The 16292-nt window shown below is 39.5% G+C and overlaps 1 protein-coding gene across 4 annotated transcripts in view; it reads right to left on the reverse strand.

Annotated features, from left to right (window-relative positions):
- GRHL2 (grainyhead like transcription factor 2) overlaps positions 1–16292 on the reverse strand; it is a 166445-nt gene that overhangs the window by 59912 nt on the left and 90241 nt on the right. The gene's annotated exons all lie outside the window — the stretch shown is intronic.

Genomic DNA, 16292 nt, shown 5'->3' on the forward strand with positions numbered 1-16292 from the left:
CTTCAGGGCTTCAGTAAAGAAATACAGGAGAGTGCAGAAAAATTTATTTTTTTTAATTTCTTTTTGGATTTAGGTACAGAGAATTGAGCCAATCTGATTCAGTTCATTACCATCCAACTGTCAACTTAAGGACCTCTCATTTACTTATATAATATTTATTTATTCCTTTTTATCTCCTCTATCCCCCTGCCCCTGCAATAGCTATTGACATGTTTGCTCTATACCCTTATGAAATAAGTTGGGTTGATTTGCCTGTGTACATAGCTTTCATTTTCACAAATTGTGCCATGCTATGACCAGGGAAATTTCTGAAAATTCTGAAAGAGATGGGAATACCAGACCACCTGACCTGCCTCTTGAGAAACCTATATGCAGGTCAGGAAGCAACAGTTAGAACTGGACATGGAACAACAGACTGGTTCCAAATAGGAAAAGGAGTCTGTCAAGGCTGCATATTGTCACCTTGCTTATTTAACTTACATGCAGAGTATATCATGAGAAACGCTGGGCTGGAAGAAGCACAAGCTGGAATCAAGATTGCCAGGAGAAATATCAAGAACCTCTGATATGCAGATGACACCACCCTTGTGGCAGAAAGTGAAGAAGAACTAAAAAGCCTCTTGATGAAAGTGAAAGAGGAGAGTGAAAAAATTGGCTTAAAACTCAACATTCAGAATACTAAGATCATGGCATCTGGTCCCATCACTTCATGGGAATTAGATGGGGAAACAGTGGAAATAGTGTCAGACTTCATTTTTGGGGGCTCCAAAATAACTGCAGATGGTGACTGCAGCCATGAAATTAAAAGACACTCCTTGGAAGGAAAGTTATGACCAACCTAGAGAGCATATTAAAAAGTAGAGATATTACTTTGCCAACAAAGGTCCGTCTAGTCAAGGCTATGGTTTTTCCAGTGGTCATGTATGGATGTGAGAGTTGGACTGTGAAGAAAGCTGAAAAAATTGATGCTTTTGAACTATGGTGTTGGAGAAGACTCTTGAGAGTCCCTTGGACTGCAAGGAGATCCAACCAGTCCATCCTAAAGGAGATCAGTCCTGGGCGTTCATTGGAAGGACTGATGTTGAAGCTGAAACTCCAATACTTCGGCCACCTGATGTGAACAGCTGACTCACTGGAAAAGACCCTGATGCTGGGAGGGATTGGGGGCAAGAGGAGAAGGGGATGACAGAGGATGAGATGGCTGGATGGCGTCACCGACTCCATGGACATGAGTTTGAGTAAACTCTGGGAGTTGGTGATGGACAGGGAGGCCTGGCGTACGGCAATTCATGGGGTTGCAAAAAGTCGGACACGACTGAGCAACTGAACTGAACTGATGACCAGGGTTGCCAGATTTAGCAAATATTGGGACCATACTCTGAAAAAGTATTTGCTGTTTGTCCGAAATTCAAATTTAACTCTCTATTTTATCTGGCAACCCTCGCTATGGACCTTTTCAGATGTAACCACTTTACTGGTTGCGTGCCTAATCCTGGCTGTGGCTGCACAGAATTCCGTGGTGACCATCAACCACAATTTACTCATCCCCTCTCCCCAGAGATGGAGGCTTCCGTAGTCTCCAGCTCTCTGGTATCACAGACAACACGGTGAAAAAAATCCTTGGTCTTCTGTCTGCACTGTCACTGCCTGAGTTGGTCTTCAGGGGTAGACATGATGTTCTTACTCTTAATCCTCACTACTACTTCCTAAGGTTTTAGCTTATGCTCACCATCTGGATTTTCCCTCTACTCTTGGCCTCCTTGGATATGACAACCTACCTTCACTCCAGCTCTTGTGTATGAAATAAACGACCACGTCGTGCTTGGCTGGCATCAAGGTAAGGCCATCTGCTTTTCTTTGAGGTCTGTTTCATTCACAGCTTGATCACCTAATCACATATGTTCTTTTTATCTAAATTTCTATAACTATTTTCTAAAATGAAAACTCTAAATATGTGCTTCTAATAATTTTTTAAAGTGAAAACATACACCATGACCTACAATGTCCTTCACAACTGGGCCCTGCATACTTCTCTGTGCTCAAACTCCAGCCCCACAGTGGGGGTCAGAGGAAGGTACAATGCTGATGGTATTGGAATCTTTTTTGTTTATAAAATCTTTTTGAATATTTTTCTAAGTTGGGAGTGAGTTATGATGACTGACTTTCAGGGTGCATAAAGCATTCATTGTCTACAATATCTGACATGTTTCTAGTCAAATTCTCATTTCCTCACCCTGTGTCCTAAGTGGCCCTGTGACTCCAGGGTCGGTGGTTTCTTGAGGTTTCAGCAAGTTCTTTCTCTACGTGAATGCTGTAAATTCTTGTAAATTGAAAAGTGAATAAATGAATTTTGTAAATTCATATATCTGATCATTTTAGCCATTTTCCCCTCATTTATCACAAAATCTAAATTCATGTGATCATTTACCAAAATTTTTCTTACTTTTTCTTATTCATACAACACACTTTATGTGAATTACACTGAAAGAAGTAGGACTCCTATTTGTTTTTTCTATCCATAGTATAAATAATAAAACAAAGTTCATAATACTAATGAGCTCATAATAATCCATAATAAAACAAAGTCAGTTTGATTTTGTGTTTAAAAGAAAAAAATTCTTATTATTACTGGACCTGGATTGACGGTTAACTGCAGAAAAACCTACCTCAATGTGCTCTCAGAATGGCCTTGGATGCATTTCCTGAAAAGGGTAATGTTGGTCTAGACCCTGACCAGAATTCTAGTTCCCCTCTTTCTCACCAAATTTCTACTTTGGGGGCCAATTCAGTGGGTACAAAGTGGTATCTCAATGACATTACAATTGCATTTCTTCCATCACCTATGAGTTCAAGCATCTCTTCACATCCAGGATAGCCAAGCAGGTGTTTCCTTACAAAAGCTGCCTATTCATGCCCTTTGTCCATAATTTTATTCATTTCTCCAGGGAAACTTTAAGGCAAGACTATGGATCTTTACATTTTAAATAAAGCACACAGACTTTAACATAGATGCTTGTGTGATCACCATAGGAAAGTCACAGACCATGAACAAATAAGAAAAATATTGAAAAGCAGGCACAATTTTCTCACGCACTACAAACACATCTGTGTAGCCTTCATTTTTCCTACCTCAGTCTCTGTCTCCCTTTCTCCAAAATATGTAAATATTTTATACAATATTGTAACAATTATTTTTTAACTTGCTTCTTGTCCCCTGTAATACATCTTTAGTATCTTCCCACGTCACTAAATAAAATTGTGGAAAATAGTCTTAATGTCTAAGTGCTATTATATTGGATTAAGATAAAATGCTATAAACTTTATTTTGCTCTTATTGATCCTATAAATGATGTCTGATACTTTGCTACCTTAAATAGCACTTCATCTAATTATCTTTATGGCAAAATAGCCATACATACTTCACTTTTTCATTAATATATATTCTCAGAAGTGAAATTAACAGGTCAAAGCCAAAATATTTTCGAAGCTTTTAATTCCATTTGTCAAATTGCTCCTGGAAAGGTTAAAACAGTTTATATTCACAATAACTGTATAACTTCCTGTTTCCTCAAACTGTCTCTTTCCAAGTTGGTATGCAAAGCAGGTTACATTATTTTATTTGCAGTTCCTTGATTGCTAAAGAAGAGAACAGTCTTCCATTTGGCTTCTGGTTCTTTGTGTTTCTTTATATTCTTTCTCTTTGTTTTTAAAATTTATTCATTTATTGTAACAGTTTATTGTTCTGTCTTTTGCTCATTTTTCTCTAAAGGAATTCAAATTTTCTTGACTTAAAGTAAATATTTAAAGTTAAGAGATAAAACAGAAAGCAAAGGAAAACCATTTTATATCCTAAGATTTTAGAAGTCTTTATGACTATATTTCAGAAGATTTTAAGTGAAAACATGTTGTTTTCAGCAAGCCAATTTCTTAAATTTTGAAATGAGATAAGATCACTGAACTTAAACAAATTGGTCCCCTGATTCTTCATGCTATGTGTTTTAAAAAATAGTCTTACAATTTGTTTTGAAATTTTAATAAGCCTTTTAAAAATAATCAATCATAAATTTAAAAAACAAATATCATATCTAGCAATAAAGAGAAATAAATAAAAGTTGTTTGGTCAAGCACTTATTCTAGATCTTACAAGTTTTTACTTTTCCATACCTTCTCTACCTGAAAAATTTCTCCCCTAAAAAAATGTTAGCTTAGAAAAGTAAAGAATTTTAAAAACAAATGCAATACAAATACAGATAAAATGCTTTCTGGGTCCCCTAGTTTTGCACAGGGGATCTGTCAGTGTCTCTCCATCATGTTCCCTTGTTGTTGCTGTGGAGTCACTAAGTCCTGTCCAACTCTTCTGCAACCCCATGGCCCAGCAGGCTCCTCTGTCCATGGGATTCTCTGGGTAAGAATACTAGAGTGGGCTGCCATTTCCTTCTCCAGGGGATCTTCCCAACCCAGGGATCAAACCTGAGTCTCCTGCATTGCAGGTGAACTCTTTACCACTGAGCTGCCTGGGAAGTCAATTTCCCTTACTCAGTCCACAAATACACTGAATAAATATTTGCTGTGTGTTCCCTATATACCAGGCAGCATCCTTACACTTGAGATCAGCAGAAAACAAGATGAGGTCCCTGATCTCATGGTGCTTGCAGTTCAGAAGGAGACAGAATATAATTAAGTAGATGAATAAATAAATCAATGACACAATTAGGTTTAATATGCTTCAAAAAAGGGGGGGCTTCCTTGTGGCTCAGACAGTAAAGAATCTGCCTGCAATGCAGTAGACCCAGGTTTGATCCCTGGATTGGGAAGATCTCCCCTGGAGAATGGAATGGCTACCCACTTCAGTATTCTGACCTGGAGAATTCCATGGACTACAGTCCATGGGGTCGCAAAGAGTCGGACATGACTGTGCGACTTTCACTTTCACTTTATGCCAAAAACAAGACTGGCGAGGTTACTTTTTACTAGGTGGTTATATTATTTACTCATTTCCTTCATACCACACATCAATATTTTGTTTGTTTATTTATCACCATCATTTCTCATTAGCTACACATGTATATGAAGGCAAGGAACTTGCCATTAATACTGCTGCCTTCTCGGTGTTTGACATTATTCAGATAATATTCATTCCATAAATTTGTTGGATAAATAAATGAATAATGGTTCCATGAGCAGTCTAACAAAAAACAAAACTAAGACACTAGCATCACACACTCCTATTTGACCTTATACAAGAAATATCTGTTCTTCATGATTCCCTTTGTTGTTAGTCTCCAAGCCATTCACCTATAGATGGCAAAACAGCCCTGCTATCACATGGTGACTGTCAAAGTTTTCTACATGACTTATACACACTGATATTGCTTTGTCCACATGCATGTTAGTCCAATAAACAGAATGCTAATAGATGTGTCTCCTGTTTCTGAAAACTGTCTTAATGTCCTCTGATGAGTGTTGCTGGCTTAAGGGTTCATGATCCTTAGTGTAGGAATAAAACCTCAGCAACCTGTTGTTAGGGGGGCTGCCCAGGTCGCTCAGTGGTAAAGAATCCGCCTGCCAATGCAGGAGACACAGGTTCAATCCCTGGGTCAGGAAGATCCCCTGGAGAAGGAAATGGCAACCTACTCCAGTATTCTTGCCTGGAAAATCCCATGGACAGAGTAACCTGGCGGGCTACAGTCCATGGGGTCACAAAAAGTCAGACACGACTTAGTGACTAAACGACAACAAACCTATTGTTACATCTTCCTGAATTTATTTCCTCAAGAAAGTTTCCCGAACCTAAGTTTTGTAAATGTTGGTAGCTGCAAACAGTAAAAGGCAGTGTCATGAGCTGGTGTCATGAGTTTATACTCCTAGAGCTGCCATAACAAATACCACAAACTTGGAAGTTTAAAACCACAGGAACATATTCTCTCATAGTTCTAGGGCCAGACATTCCAAGTGAAGGTGTTGGCAGGGTTGGTACCTTCTGAAGGTTCCCAGCTTCCCCGGCTTCTGGTGGTTGCTGGCAATGCTTGGCTTCCCTGGACTTGCAGACCCAGCATTCTAACCTGCCTCCATCTGCAATGGTGTTCTCTTCTGTGGTTCTGTGTCTTTCCCCCTTTTTCTTCTCTTCTAAGAATTTGTCATTGGATTTAAGGCCCACCATAATCCAGGATGATGTCATCTAGAGATACTTAACTTACTATACCTGCAAAGACCTTTTTCCCCAACAAGGTCATATTTACAGGATCTAGTACTTAGGGTATGAACATATAATTTTTGAGAGAGTTATCATCAACCCATGTATCTGCGATTCCCTCCTATGATTGGAAGTCCTATGATTTGAATGCATGGCTTGTTCTCGTATGACAGCCACTGTAGCTAAAAAGTCATCACACTTTCTTTTAAAGCATTTCATGGTGAACATATAGGCATGTCTCAGAGATTTTGTGGGGTTTGCCTCCAGACAACCTCAATAGAGCAAACACTGAAATAAAGGGAATCACAGCAACATTTTGGTTTCCTAGTGTATATAAAAATTACGTTTACTGTAGTCTATTAAACACACAATAGCATTATGCCTAAAAAACAATGTACATACCTTAATTCAAAAAACCTTATTGCTAAAAATGCTAACCATCATCTGGCCTTTCAGTGAGTCATAATCTTTTTTTTTTCATCTTTTTTGCAGGTGGAACATCTTGCCTGGAGTTGATGGCTGCTGACTGATCAGAGTGGTGGTTGCTGAAGGGTGGGGTGGTTGTGGCCATTTCTTAAAATGAGACAATTCCTTAAAATGAGCCGAATTGACTGTTTTTCAAGAATGATGTCTCTGTAGCATGCAACACTGTGCTACAGAGCACAATGCTCTGTGCCATTTTACCCACAACAGAATTTCTTCAGAGACTGGAGTCAGTCCTCTCAAACCCTCCTGCCGCTTCATCAACTGAGTTTTTAGGATAGTCTAAATCTTTATTATCATTTCAACAATCGTCACAACATCGTAACCAGAAGCAGATTCCATCTCAAGAAACCACATCCTTTGCTCATCCATAAGAAGCAACTACACATTCATGAAAGTTTTATCATGAGGCTGTGGCAATTCAGTCACATCTTCAGGCTCCACTTCTAGTTCTCTTGCAATTTTCACTACATCTGCAGTTACTTCCTCCACTGAATCCTGAACCCCTCAAAGTATCCCATGAAGGTAATGTTGATATTTTGACCTCTTTCCACAAACCACATTCTTAAAGCATCTAGAATGGTGAATCCTTTCCAGAAGGTCTTCAATCTTGCCCAAATTCATGAAAAGAATCACTATCTATGGCAGCTATAGCCTTAAAAATGTATTTATTAAATAATAAGACTGGAAAGTTGAAACTACTCTTTGATACATGGATTGCAGGCATGAAAATAGCAATAATCTTGTGGTATCTCTCAATCCTTGCTCTTGGGTGACCACATGCATCATCGATGGACAAAATAACATTTTGAAAGGAGTCTTTTTCTGAACAGTAGGTTCCAATAGTGGGCTTAAAATATTCAATAAACCATGTCATAAACACATGTGCTGTCATCCAGGCTTCGTTGTTGCATTTACAGCTATGCAGGTCCTAGATGGCATTTTCTTCTGATCTACATTGATAATTGGGGGCTTCCCTAATAGCTCAGTTGGCAAAGAAGCCGCCTGCAATGCAGGAGACCCTGGTTCGATTCCTAGGTCGGGAAGATTCACTGGAGAAGGGATAGGCTACCCACTCCACTATTCTTGGGCTTCCCTTGTGGCTCAGCTGATAAAGAATCCACCTGCAATGCGGGAGACCTGGGTTCGATCCCTGGGTTGGGATGATCCCCTGGAGAAGGGAAAGGCTATCCAATCCAGTATTCTGGCCTGGAGAATTCCATGGACTATAAAGTCCATGGGGTTGCAAAGAGTCGGACACCACTGAGCCACTTTCACTTAGCGTAGCCACCTTCATGAATTATCTTAGTAAGATCTTATGCGTAACTTGCTGCAGCTTCTACGTCAGCACTGGCTGCTTCACCTTGCACTTTTATAAGTAAATGAGATGACACTTTTTCTTAAACCTCATACACTGACTTCTGCTAGCTTCAAACTCTTACTCCCTAGCTTTCTCACCTTTCTCGGCTGTCATAGAAAGGAAGAGAGTCAGGGCTTTGCTCTGGATCGGGTTCTGGCTTACAGAAATGTTGTGGCTGGTTTGATTTTCTACCCAGAGCCCTAAAACTCTCTCCATGTCGGCAACAGGCTGTTTTGTTTTCTTATCATTTGTGTGGCCACTGGATTAGCACTTTTAATTTCCGTCAAGAGCTTTTCCTTTGCATTCACAACCTGGCTACCTGCTTGGAGCAAGAGACCTAGCTTTTGGCCTCTCTTGGCTTTTGACATGCCTTCCTCACTAGGCTTAACGATTTCTAGCTGTTGATTTAAAGTGAGAGATGTGATTCTCTTGGTAAATGTCATATTGCACTTGAAAATGTGTGGGTTATTTTCAAATATCTAACATAGTTGTCTTTTGATAATTCTAACACAGTGATAAGAGAACAGACTCTGTATGCTTTCAATACCTTTAAACCATGAAAATTTTGTACCCTGTTTTATGTCCCTGGATATGTTCCAGGGTCTCCTAGTTTACAGTTTATGAAAACTTGGATAGAATGTATATCCCACTGTTGTGTGAAAATTGTGTAAGTCTAACTATATTGACTTGGTTCATGGTGGTTTTCAGGTCTACTATATCCTTCTACTTTTCTGTATATTCATTCCATTAATTTTTGAGAGTTTGATATTGAAACTCCAACTAAAATTTTAATTTACTACTTAAAAATAATTGTAATATATAGTGGAACTACATGTAATTTTGTTCTGTATTTTCTGTAAATGTATTATCATACTTTCATAATTTAAAAAATAAAGAGAATTTTGAAAAAAGAAAGTGAGAGAGGTAAGACTTATCCTTTCACTTGAACACTTAGAGACCATTGTTGGGGTTATCAATTGGCCTAATTTCAATATTGTGTCTCCAGGCAGAGGGGGGCCTGAGGAGAGGGAGAGAGATGGGGGAACGGCTTGTTGGTGGAGAAATTATAACACATAAATTTATCAGTTAAGCTTGCCATCATATATGGATGTGGTTTGTGATGTCCCAAAACAATTACAATAGCAGCGTCAAATATCACTGATCACAGACCACCATATCAAACACAACAATAGTGAAGAAGTTTGAAATATGGAGAAAATTACCAAAATGTGACACAGGCAGATGCTATTGGAAAAATGATGCCAACAGGCTTGTTCCACGCAGGGTTGCCACAAACATCCAATTTTTTTAAAAGCATCTGTAAAGCACCATAAACTGAAGCTCAGTAAAACATTTTGTATTACATTTTGAATGGACTTTCTTTCCTAAAAAAAAAATGATGAGGCAACACACAAGCTACATATTTTGTACTCTAGTTTGTAAATATCTATAGAATATAAACATCTACTTGATAAGCATGGAGATATAAATAGAAATATGGTTTAGACACTTCCTGAAACTGGCATGATGGAACAAAACTACAAGTGGCTAAAACAGGTTTCTAAAAAACAAAAAGAAAATATGTGTCAATGGCATCTGAGTTAAGAAGGTACTTCTTATTAATCTCAGTGATCTACACACAAAGGGATAACCCCAAAGTACACAACCAGCTCAAAGCATCAAAAAGAACAAAACCATGGAAAGAAGAAATGAGAATCTAATGAAATAAGAGTGAGGTTGATTTCACTGTTAATGTCATGTCTAGTGATAGAGTCAAACTTTCCAGGGTCTATTCTCAGGCTGGGTGTGTCCTTGAAATGTCAAAGTGAAGCGTATGGGAACGCACAGCCATGAAGACTCTCCAGGGCCTGTTAGGATAGCCTCCAAAGACGCAGACTGATGGTTTCTGGATTCTCATGGTTTATAGCCTTGTGCAGATGTTCCATTGTAGTGACTCTCAAGTGCCGGGGTGCATCAGAATCACCAGGAGAACTTTGGTAAAATGGAGATGACCGAGCCAACTCCCAGGGATTTTCATTCAGTAGGTCTGGGATGTGGCAAAGAATCTGCCTTTTTAAGAAGGTCCCAGGCAGGGCTGATGCTGCTGGTCTGGAGACCAGACTGGGTAGCATGGATCTATGGCAAATTGAAATGACTGAACCCTTTTTGTGCGTTTGATTTATTTCACATATAGACTTAGAAAGCACTACGTCTACAGTGATGCCCCACATCAATTATCCATGATGTCCATGAGACAGACTGTCTTCATCCTCAAGTCTCCCCTCTTAGGTAGATGTCAACACCACATACAGGTGGACCAGGCAGCTACCTACATGGTAAGACTTGAGGACCACCTGCTCCAAGACCTCTACTTATTCTCTGGGCTGGAATTCCATCCTAGGACTCTCTTTGGGAACAGACACTGTCATCTCCTGACATGAAAATGCAAGTGCTCTAGGGACACTAATACCTGCCGTAAAATGAGCTCTTACCAAATGCCAAACCTTCTACTGACACAACCTCCTCTAATCCTCACCACGGCTCCAGGAGGCAGGTATCAGCATCCCCTTCTAAAGAGAAGTTAAGCTGCTTGTGAAAAGCAACATGGCTGGTGACAGAACAACCTGTGATTTGAATCTAGGTCTGTTTAATGCCAAAGGCCATGCTTTTAACCACTACCTATATTTATCTTGTAAGTTTATCTTGCAAAGTAAACAATAAATGGCCACCAGACATTAACATCTTACAGAGAAAAATCATAGCATAGCCTATGTGGAAAACTAGCTGGTAGAGAAGTGCTGGAGGAATGGAAGCTTGATGAGGTGGAGAGTCTGGACATTTTTGGACCATTGCAAACACCTGGGCAAACCAGGGCAAAGTTAGGGGTGTTGCAGTGAAGAGGAAGCAAAGAATACATCTCCATACCCTGCAGACACTGGGAGGATAGAAAGAAAGCAATGGAGGTGTGTGTGCTTAGTCGTTCAGTTGTGTCCGACTCTTTGTGACTGCAGGGACTGTAGCCCACCAGGCTCCTCTGTCCACAGGGATTCTCCAGCAAGAATACTGGAGTGGGTTGCCATGCCCTGCTCCAGGGGATCTTCCCAACCCAGGGGTTGAACCCAGGTATCCCACATTGCAGGTGGATTCTTTACCATCTGAGCCACCAGGGGGGAGATGACAAACTTCACAGTGTTATCAGCAAAGAACTGCTAGACAAACATGGATATGCAATACTTTCCATATGTTTTTGGCAAGTTATATTCTGTGCTGATATTATAGGATCCAACTCTATTTTAACTGCAATGGAAAGCAGGACAGTGAATTCGTTTGTTTCCCTTTTTATTTTTTTGCGTATAAATATTTGTCTGTTAAAAGGTCTTTATTTTTTCATTTTAAAAAATATTTGTTTTTTCACTTATTCATTTGATTGCTCTGGGTCTTCAGTCGTAGCAGCAGGATCCTTCAGCTATGGCAGGCAAACTCATAGTTGTGGAACGTGGGCTCTAGTTCCCTGACGAGGGATTGAACGTGGGTCCCCTGCTTTGGGAGCAAGAAGTCTTAACCACTGGACCACCAGGGACATCCCAAAAGGTCTTTAAATTCAGACTTTTGTTTTCTTCAAACTGATTGTATGTGTAAATGTGATTCTGGAATGCTGTCAAAGGAACTAGTAATTCCTTTACCTTAATTAAGTTCACTTGCTTGGTAAATTATAACTACTCCTTTTAATTATTTTTGTATATATTGTTGGAGATTAAAAGAAGTGGTATAATTAATGCAAAAATTGCTTCTCTTTTGAAAGGTGTGGATTCTGCCTGGACTAGTGTAATAATGAAGCCAGAATGCTGAAAATGGCTCAAGGCACTAGTACCAACTCAGTGTGCAATACACCACAGCCCAAGAAGATGCTTCTTTTGAAAAGCCAAGAACCTGTGGTAGTTTATGCATTTTATGCATTTGGGGTCAGGATGCTACAAGGAGTCCATTTATACAGTGGTGTTCAAAGCACAGAAAGAAAAAACACTGGCAGGGGAGACACCTAGACCTGAATTAAATTTATCCTCCTCTCACCAAAGCCTGAGACCGCCAGTGAATTACTGCACTTGTATTTCCTCAGCCATTAAAGACAGACAATGTCTAACAGAACAGACCTCACTGGTCCTGTAGTCGGTGACAGAAACAACGCTGGTCCCCACTGTCCCCCATCCCTTTTGTCCTCAAACATCTGTGTCCCTCTGTCTGCAATGACAAATGGGATCAGTTCAAATTCCGGAAACAATCAAGGGTCATTCTAAGAGTATTCTTCCTGACTTGAAATATGAAAAATAAATAAACCCTAGTCGAAGTAGGTTCTGAGATTTTTTTTTTTTTCTGTTTTCAAAACTAAAGAATCAGCTTCTTAAAATCTGAATGACTCACAAGAACTCTGAGTTCATGATTTCCTTTATATATTTTTACCAAGTCAGAGGTGACCTGGGTTTCCTTACAGGTGTTGACACTTGAGCTGATTTTTAGAGGCACTAAATGAATTTCCATCACTGGGTCCTGGGCCCTGAGCAAACAGTTAAGAACAGCCACCAGTTTTTGAGAGTTGAGTGTGTGCTAAATACACATACTTCATGAACACAATCTCAGATAATTCTGATTAGTAGCTTTTTAAAATTATTCCTACTTGGTATAATGGGCAAACGCGTCGAGTACCTCCCCTCCCTGGTAGTCACTTAGTTCTGAAAGGGACAAGCTGGGATTGAAACTTAGGAAGTTCTGTGATATACAGCCTTTACAATGAGCACCTTTCCATACATAATCCAGAACAAAAGAGGCTGACATTATGAAAACAAAATTTGTGACTCACAGAATTGTGACTGGTGTAGAGTGACTCTTTGGCACTATTAAAGCTGGAGTTATCACTATTGTTATGATATTTACTCTCCATATATCATTTAAGATGAACTCTTTCTTGGAGCTTTCCCATTAGGAGAAATCTAACATTCTATTTGTTTGACTCACCCTTCTGTTTCTAGAGAAAGAATTATACAGCCCTGTGAGATAGCTTTCAAGTGCACTTACCATAAACTTAGAATAAGAAAAGCATTGACACTGTAACCCGTTACTGCATTCCAGATATGCTAGTACTGAGTTGGCGAAAAAGTTCGCTCAGGTTTACATCATCCAGAAAAACCTGAACGTACGATGGTACGGAAAAACCCGAACGAACTTTTTGGCCAACCGAATATTTTTATTCTGTTTGATTTTGTTGCTTAAGAATGCTGGTCCTGAAGACCTAAATATCTGTTTCTCCAGAGAAGACATACAGATTGCCGACAGACACATGAAAAGATGCTCAGTATCACTAATTATTCAAGAAATGCAAATCAAAACTACAAGGAGGTATCACACCAGTCAGAATACCCATCATTAAAAAGTCTACAAATAACAAATACTGGAGAGGATGTGGTGAAAAGGGACATATGATCCACCAATCTCACTTCTAGGCATATATCCAGGCAAAACTATAATTCAAAATGATACATATACCCCTATGTTCAGTGTAGCACTATTTACAACAGCCAGAACATGGAAATCACCTAACTATCCATCAGTGGATGAAGGGGTAAAGAAAATGTGATGTTTATACATACAATGGAGTATTACTCAGTCATAAAAAAGAATGAAATAATGCCATTTACAGTTACATGTATGGACTTAGAGATGATCATACTAATCGAGGTAAGTCAGAAAGAGAAAGACAAATACTATGTGATATTACTTATATGTATCTGAAATATGACACAAATGAACTTATCTACAAAACAAAAATGGACTCACAGATATAGAGAACAAACTTATGATTCCCAAGGCGGAGGGGGTTGGGGAAGGGATGGGTTGGAAGTTTGGGATTAGCAGATGCAAACTAGTATATATAAAACAGATAAACAACAAGGTCTACTGTACAGCACAGGGAACCATATTCAATATCCTGGGTAGCCATTCCCTTCTCCAGGGAATCTTCCCAACCCAAGGACCAAACCTAGGTCTCCTGCATTGCAGGCAGATTCTTTACCATCTGAGCCACCAGGGAAGCCCAGCAAACCATAATGGGAAAACAGTGAAAAAGAATGCTGGTCCTGACCCATAAACTTGATTTCAGATTGAAAGTAGGTCATATTCTCTTTGTAGACACACATACACATATGTCCTAGAGAAGGGAATGACAACCCACTCCAGTATTCTTGCCTGAGAAATCCCACGTAGAGGAGCCTGGCAGGTTATAGTCCAAGGGTTTACAAAGAGTCAGACACAGTTGAGTGAGTAATACTTTCACTTTCCCATAGCCCACAGACACATACAACATGACTTCTAGCTCTGAATTTAAATCAACTTGGATGGGCTTAAAATTAAACTCTTCTCATTAGTCTGCTATTTAGTGAGATTTAAATTCAATCTACCTATTATGTCTTTTTAAACTATATGACTTTTAAATCTGTGAAAACACAAAAGTGCCTAACACATCCTGACAGTTCACTGAATGAATGAAGACAGGGGTAGTGCTTCAGTAAATAATTTATTTGTGTATACTGCAGGAACTATTCATGTTTTATTTCAATTTTCCATTCTTTATTTTGTTACTTAATACACTAACACTCTACGGGGGAGGCAGAGGACAAGATTTATAGACATCTAGGGTTAGAAGTTATTGCCCAGTGTGGTTATTCAGCCAAAACTAGGTCAGACCTACACACAAGGCTCCCTTCCTCTAGCACAAGTCCCCAAGCTTTCCCCACTACATTGACATTTCCGGAAACTGTGACCCTTCCCAGTTAAACAAGCCTAATTTATGAAAGACAATGGAATTCTTTCTCAAACGATGGTACTTTATTATTAGCAACAGTCTTTAGAATTGCTATTCCGTCCTAAGACATTCCAGTCTCTCTCAAAGTCTCATTCTAGTATCTACTAGCCTTCAATGTCAGAAATGATTTTCCAACACTTATAACTGCCCTTTTGAGTTGAATAGATTCAAACAAAAGAAATGACTTTTTGGTAACTGGGGGTGCAGGACACAGACACACTACAAGAACTGTAAACCTTCACGTGGATTACCCTTTGATCAACCGGAAATTACAAACCCAATTCTTTCAATAGTTCAAGATCCTCCACTTTCAACCTTCCCATTAGCCCCTGGCTGCCCAGTCACTCACCAAACTGGTCTACAGATAAAGGAAGGTAAGTTTGTTATGTAGACGATGGAGGTGGGGGGTGTTTGTTATATGAGGGATTTTTACATTAACTGCTATTAGAATTACTCACGTTGTTATTCCTGTTTACTTATTTTTCAACAATTATTAGAGGATTTACATATTATTTCAAAATGGAAATTCCAATTCTCTCCCATATACTTCTTCAAGAAGATAAATGTGTCCTTCATAGGAGGGAGGCAGTTCCTGCTGTTACCATTCTCCTTGGAGATGCTGAATCACAGCATCTGAGGACTGTAGGTGTGCATCCAGAGGAAATCAACAGCCACCTTAGAAAAGCTGGCTCCTTGATCTATGAAACGAAGATAACACAGGGCTGGCCTCACAGCATAAAAAACTTTCTGTTTTTTTCTGTTGTACAGAAAAAGCCTTCTCTTGGCAAGTTTTAGATTTTGTAAACAGGGAAGAAAAACTTTACATTTGCCTAACTCCACACTCGCGGGTAGTGCAAAGACAAAGAAGACATACATTTGTTCCCGCTGAAAGGCAGGGTGAGAGAGAGGTTTCCAGTCCCTGCTGGAGCGCAGCTGAAAAGACCAGCTCTGTAGTTCTGTTCAGCAATTAGATGAATCTCGTGACACTATCAGACTGTCTTGCCAGGGTTGTTGTTTTTTTCCCCTAATTCTTAAGTCAACCAAGTAACACTAAAAAATGTGAGACTGTTAGGCTGAGATTTCACTAAATGCATCACTAAAGAAAGAAAATAATTAGGCCCCAAGCAAAAAACATGAAATCAGGGACTTCCCTGGTGGTCCAGCGGTTAAGAATCCGCCTTCCCGGGCAAGGGACATGGGTTTGAGCCCTGGTCGGGGAACTAAGATCCCACATTCCAGAGACAACTAAGCCCACAGGTTGCAACTTGAGAGGTCTGCGTGCTGCAACGAAGATCCTGGGTGCTTCAACTAAGACCCAACGCGGCCAAATAAATAAATATTTTTTAAAGACACAAAATCAAATAGAGAGCATAGATTACATGTTTGAGATGAAGGCATGGTCA

Source organism: Cervus elaphus, chromosome 21, assembly GCF_910594005.1.
Source record: "Cervus elaphus chromosome 21, mCerEla1.1, whole genome shotgun sequence".
Taxonomy (NCBI): Eukaryota; Metazoa; Chordata; class Mammalia; order Artiodactyla; family Cervidae; genus Cervus; species Cervus elaphus.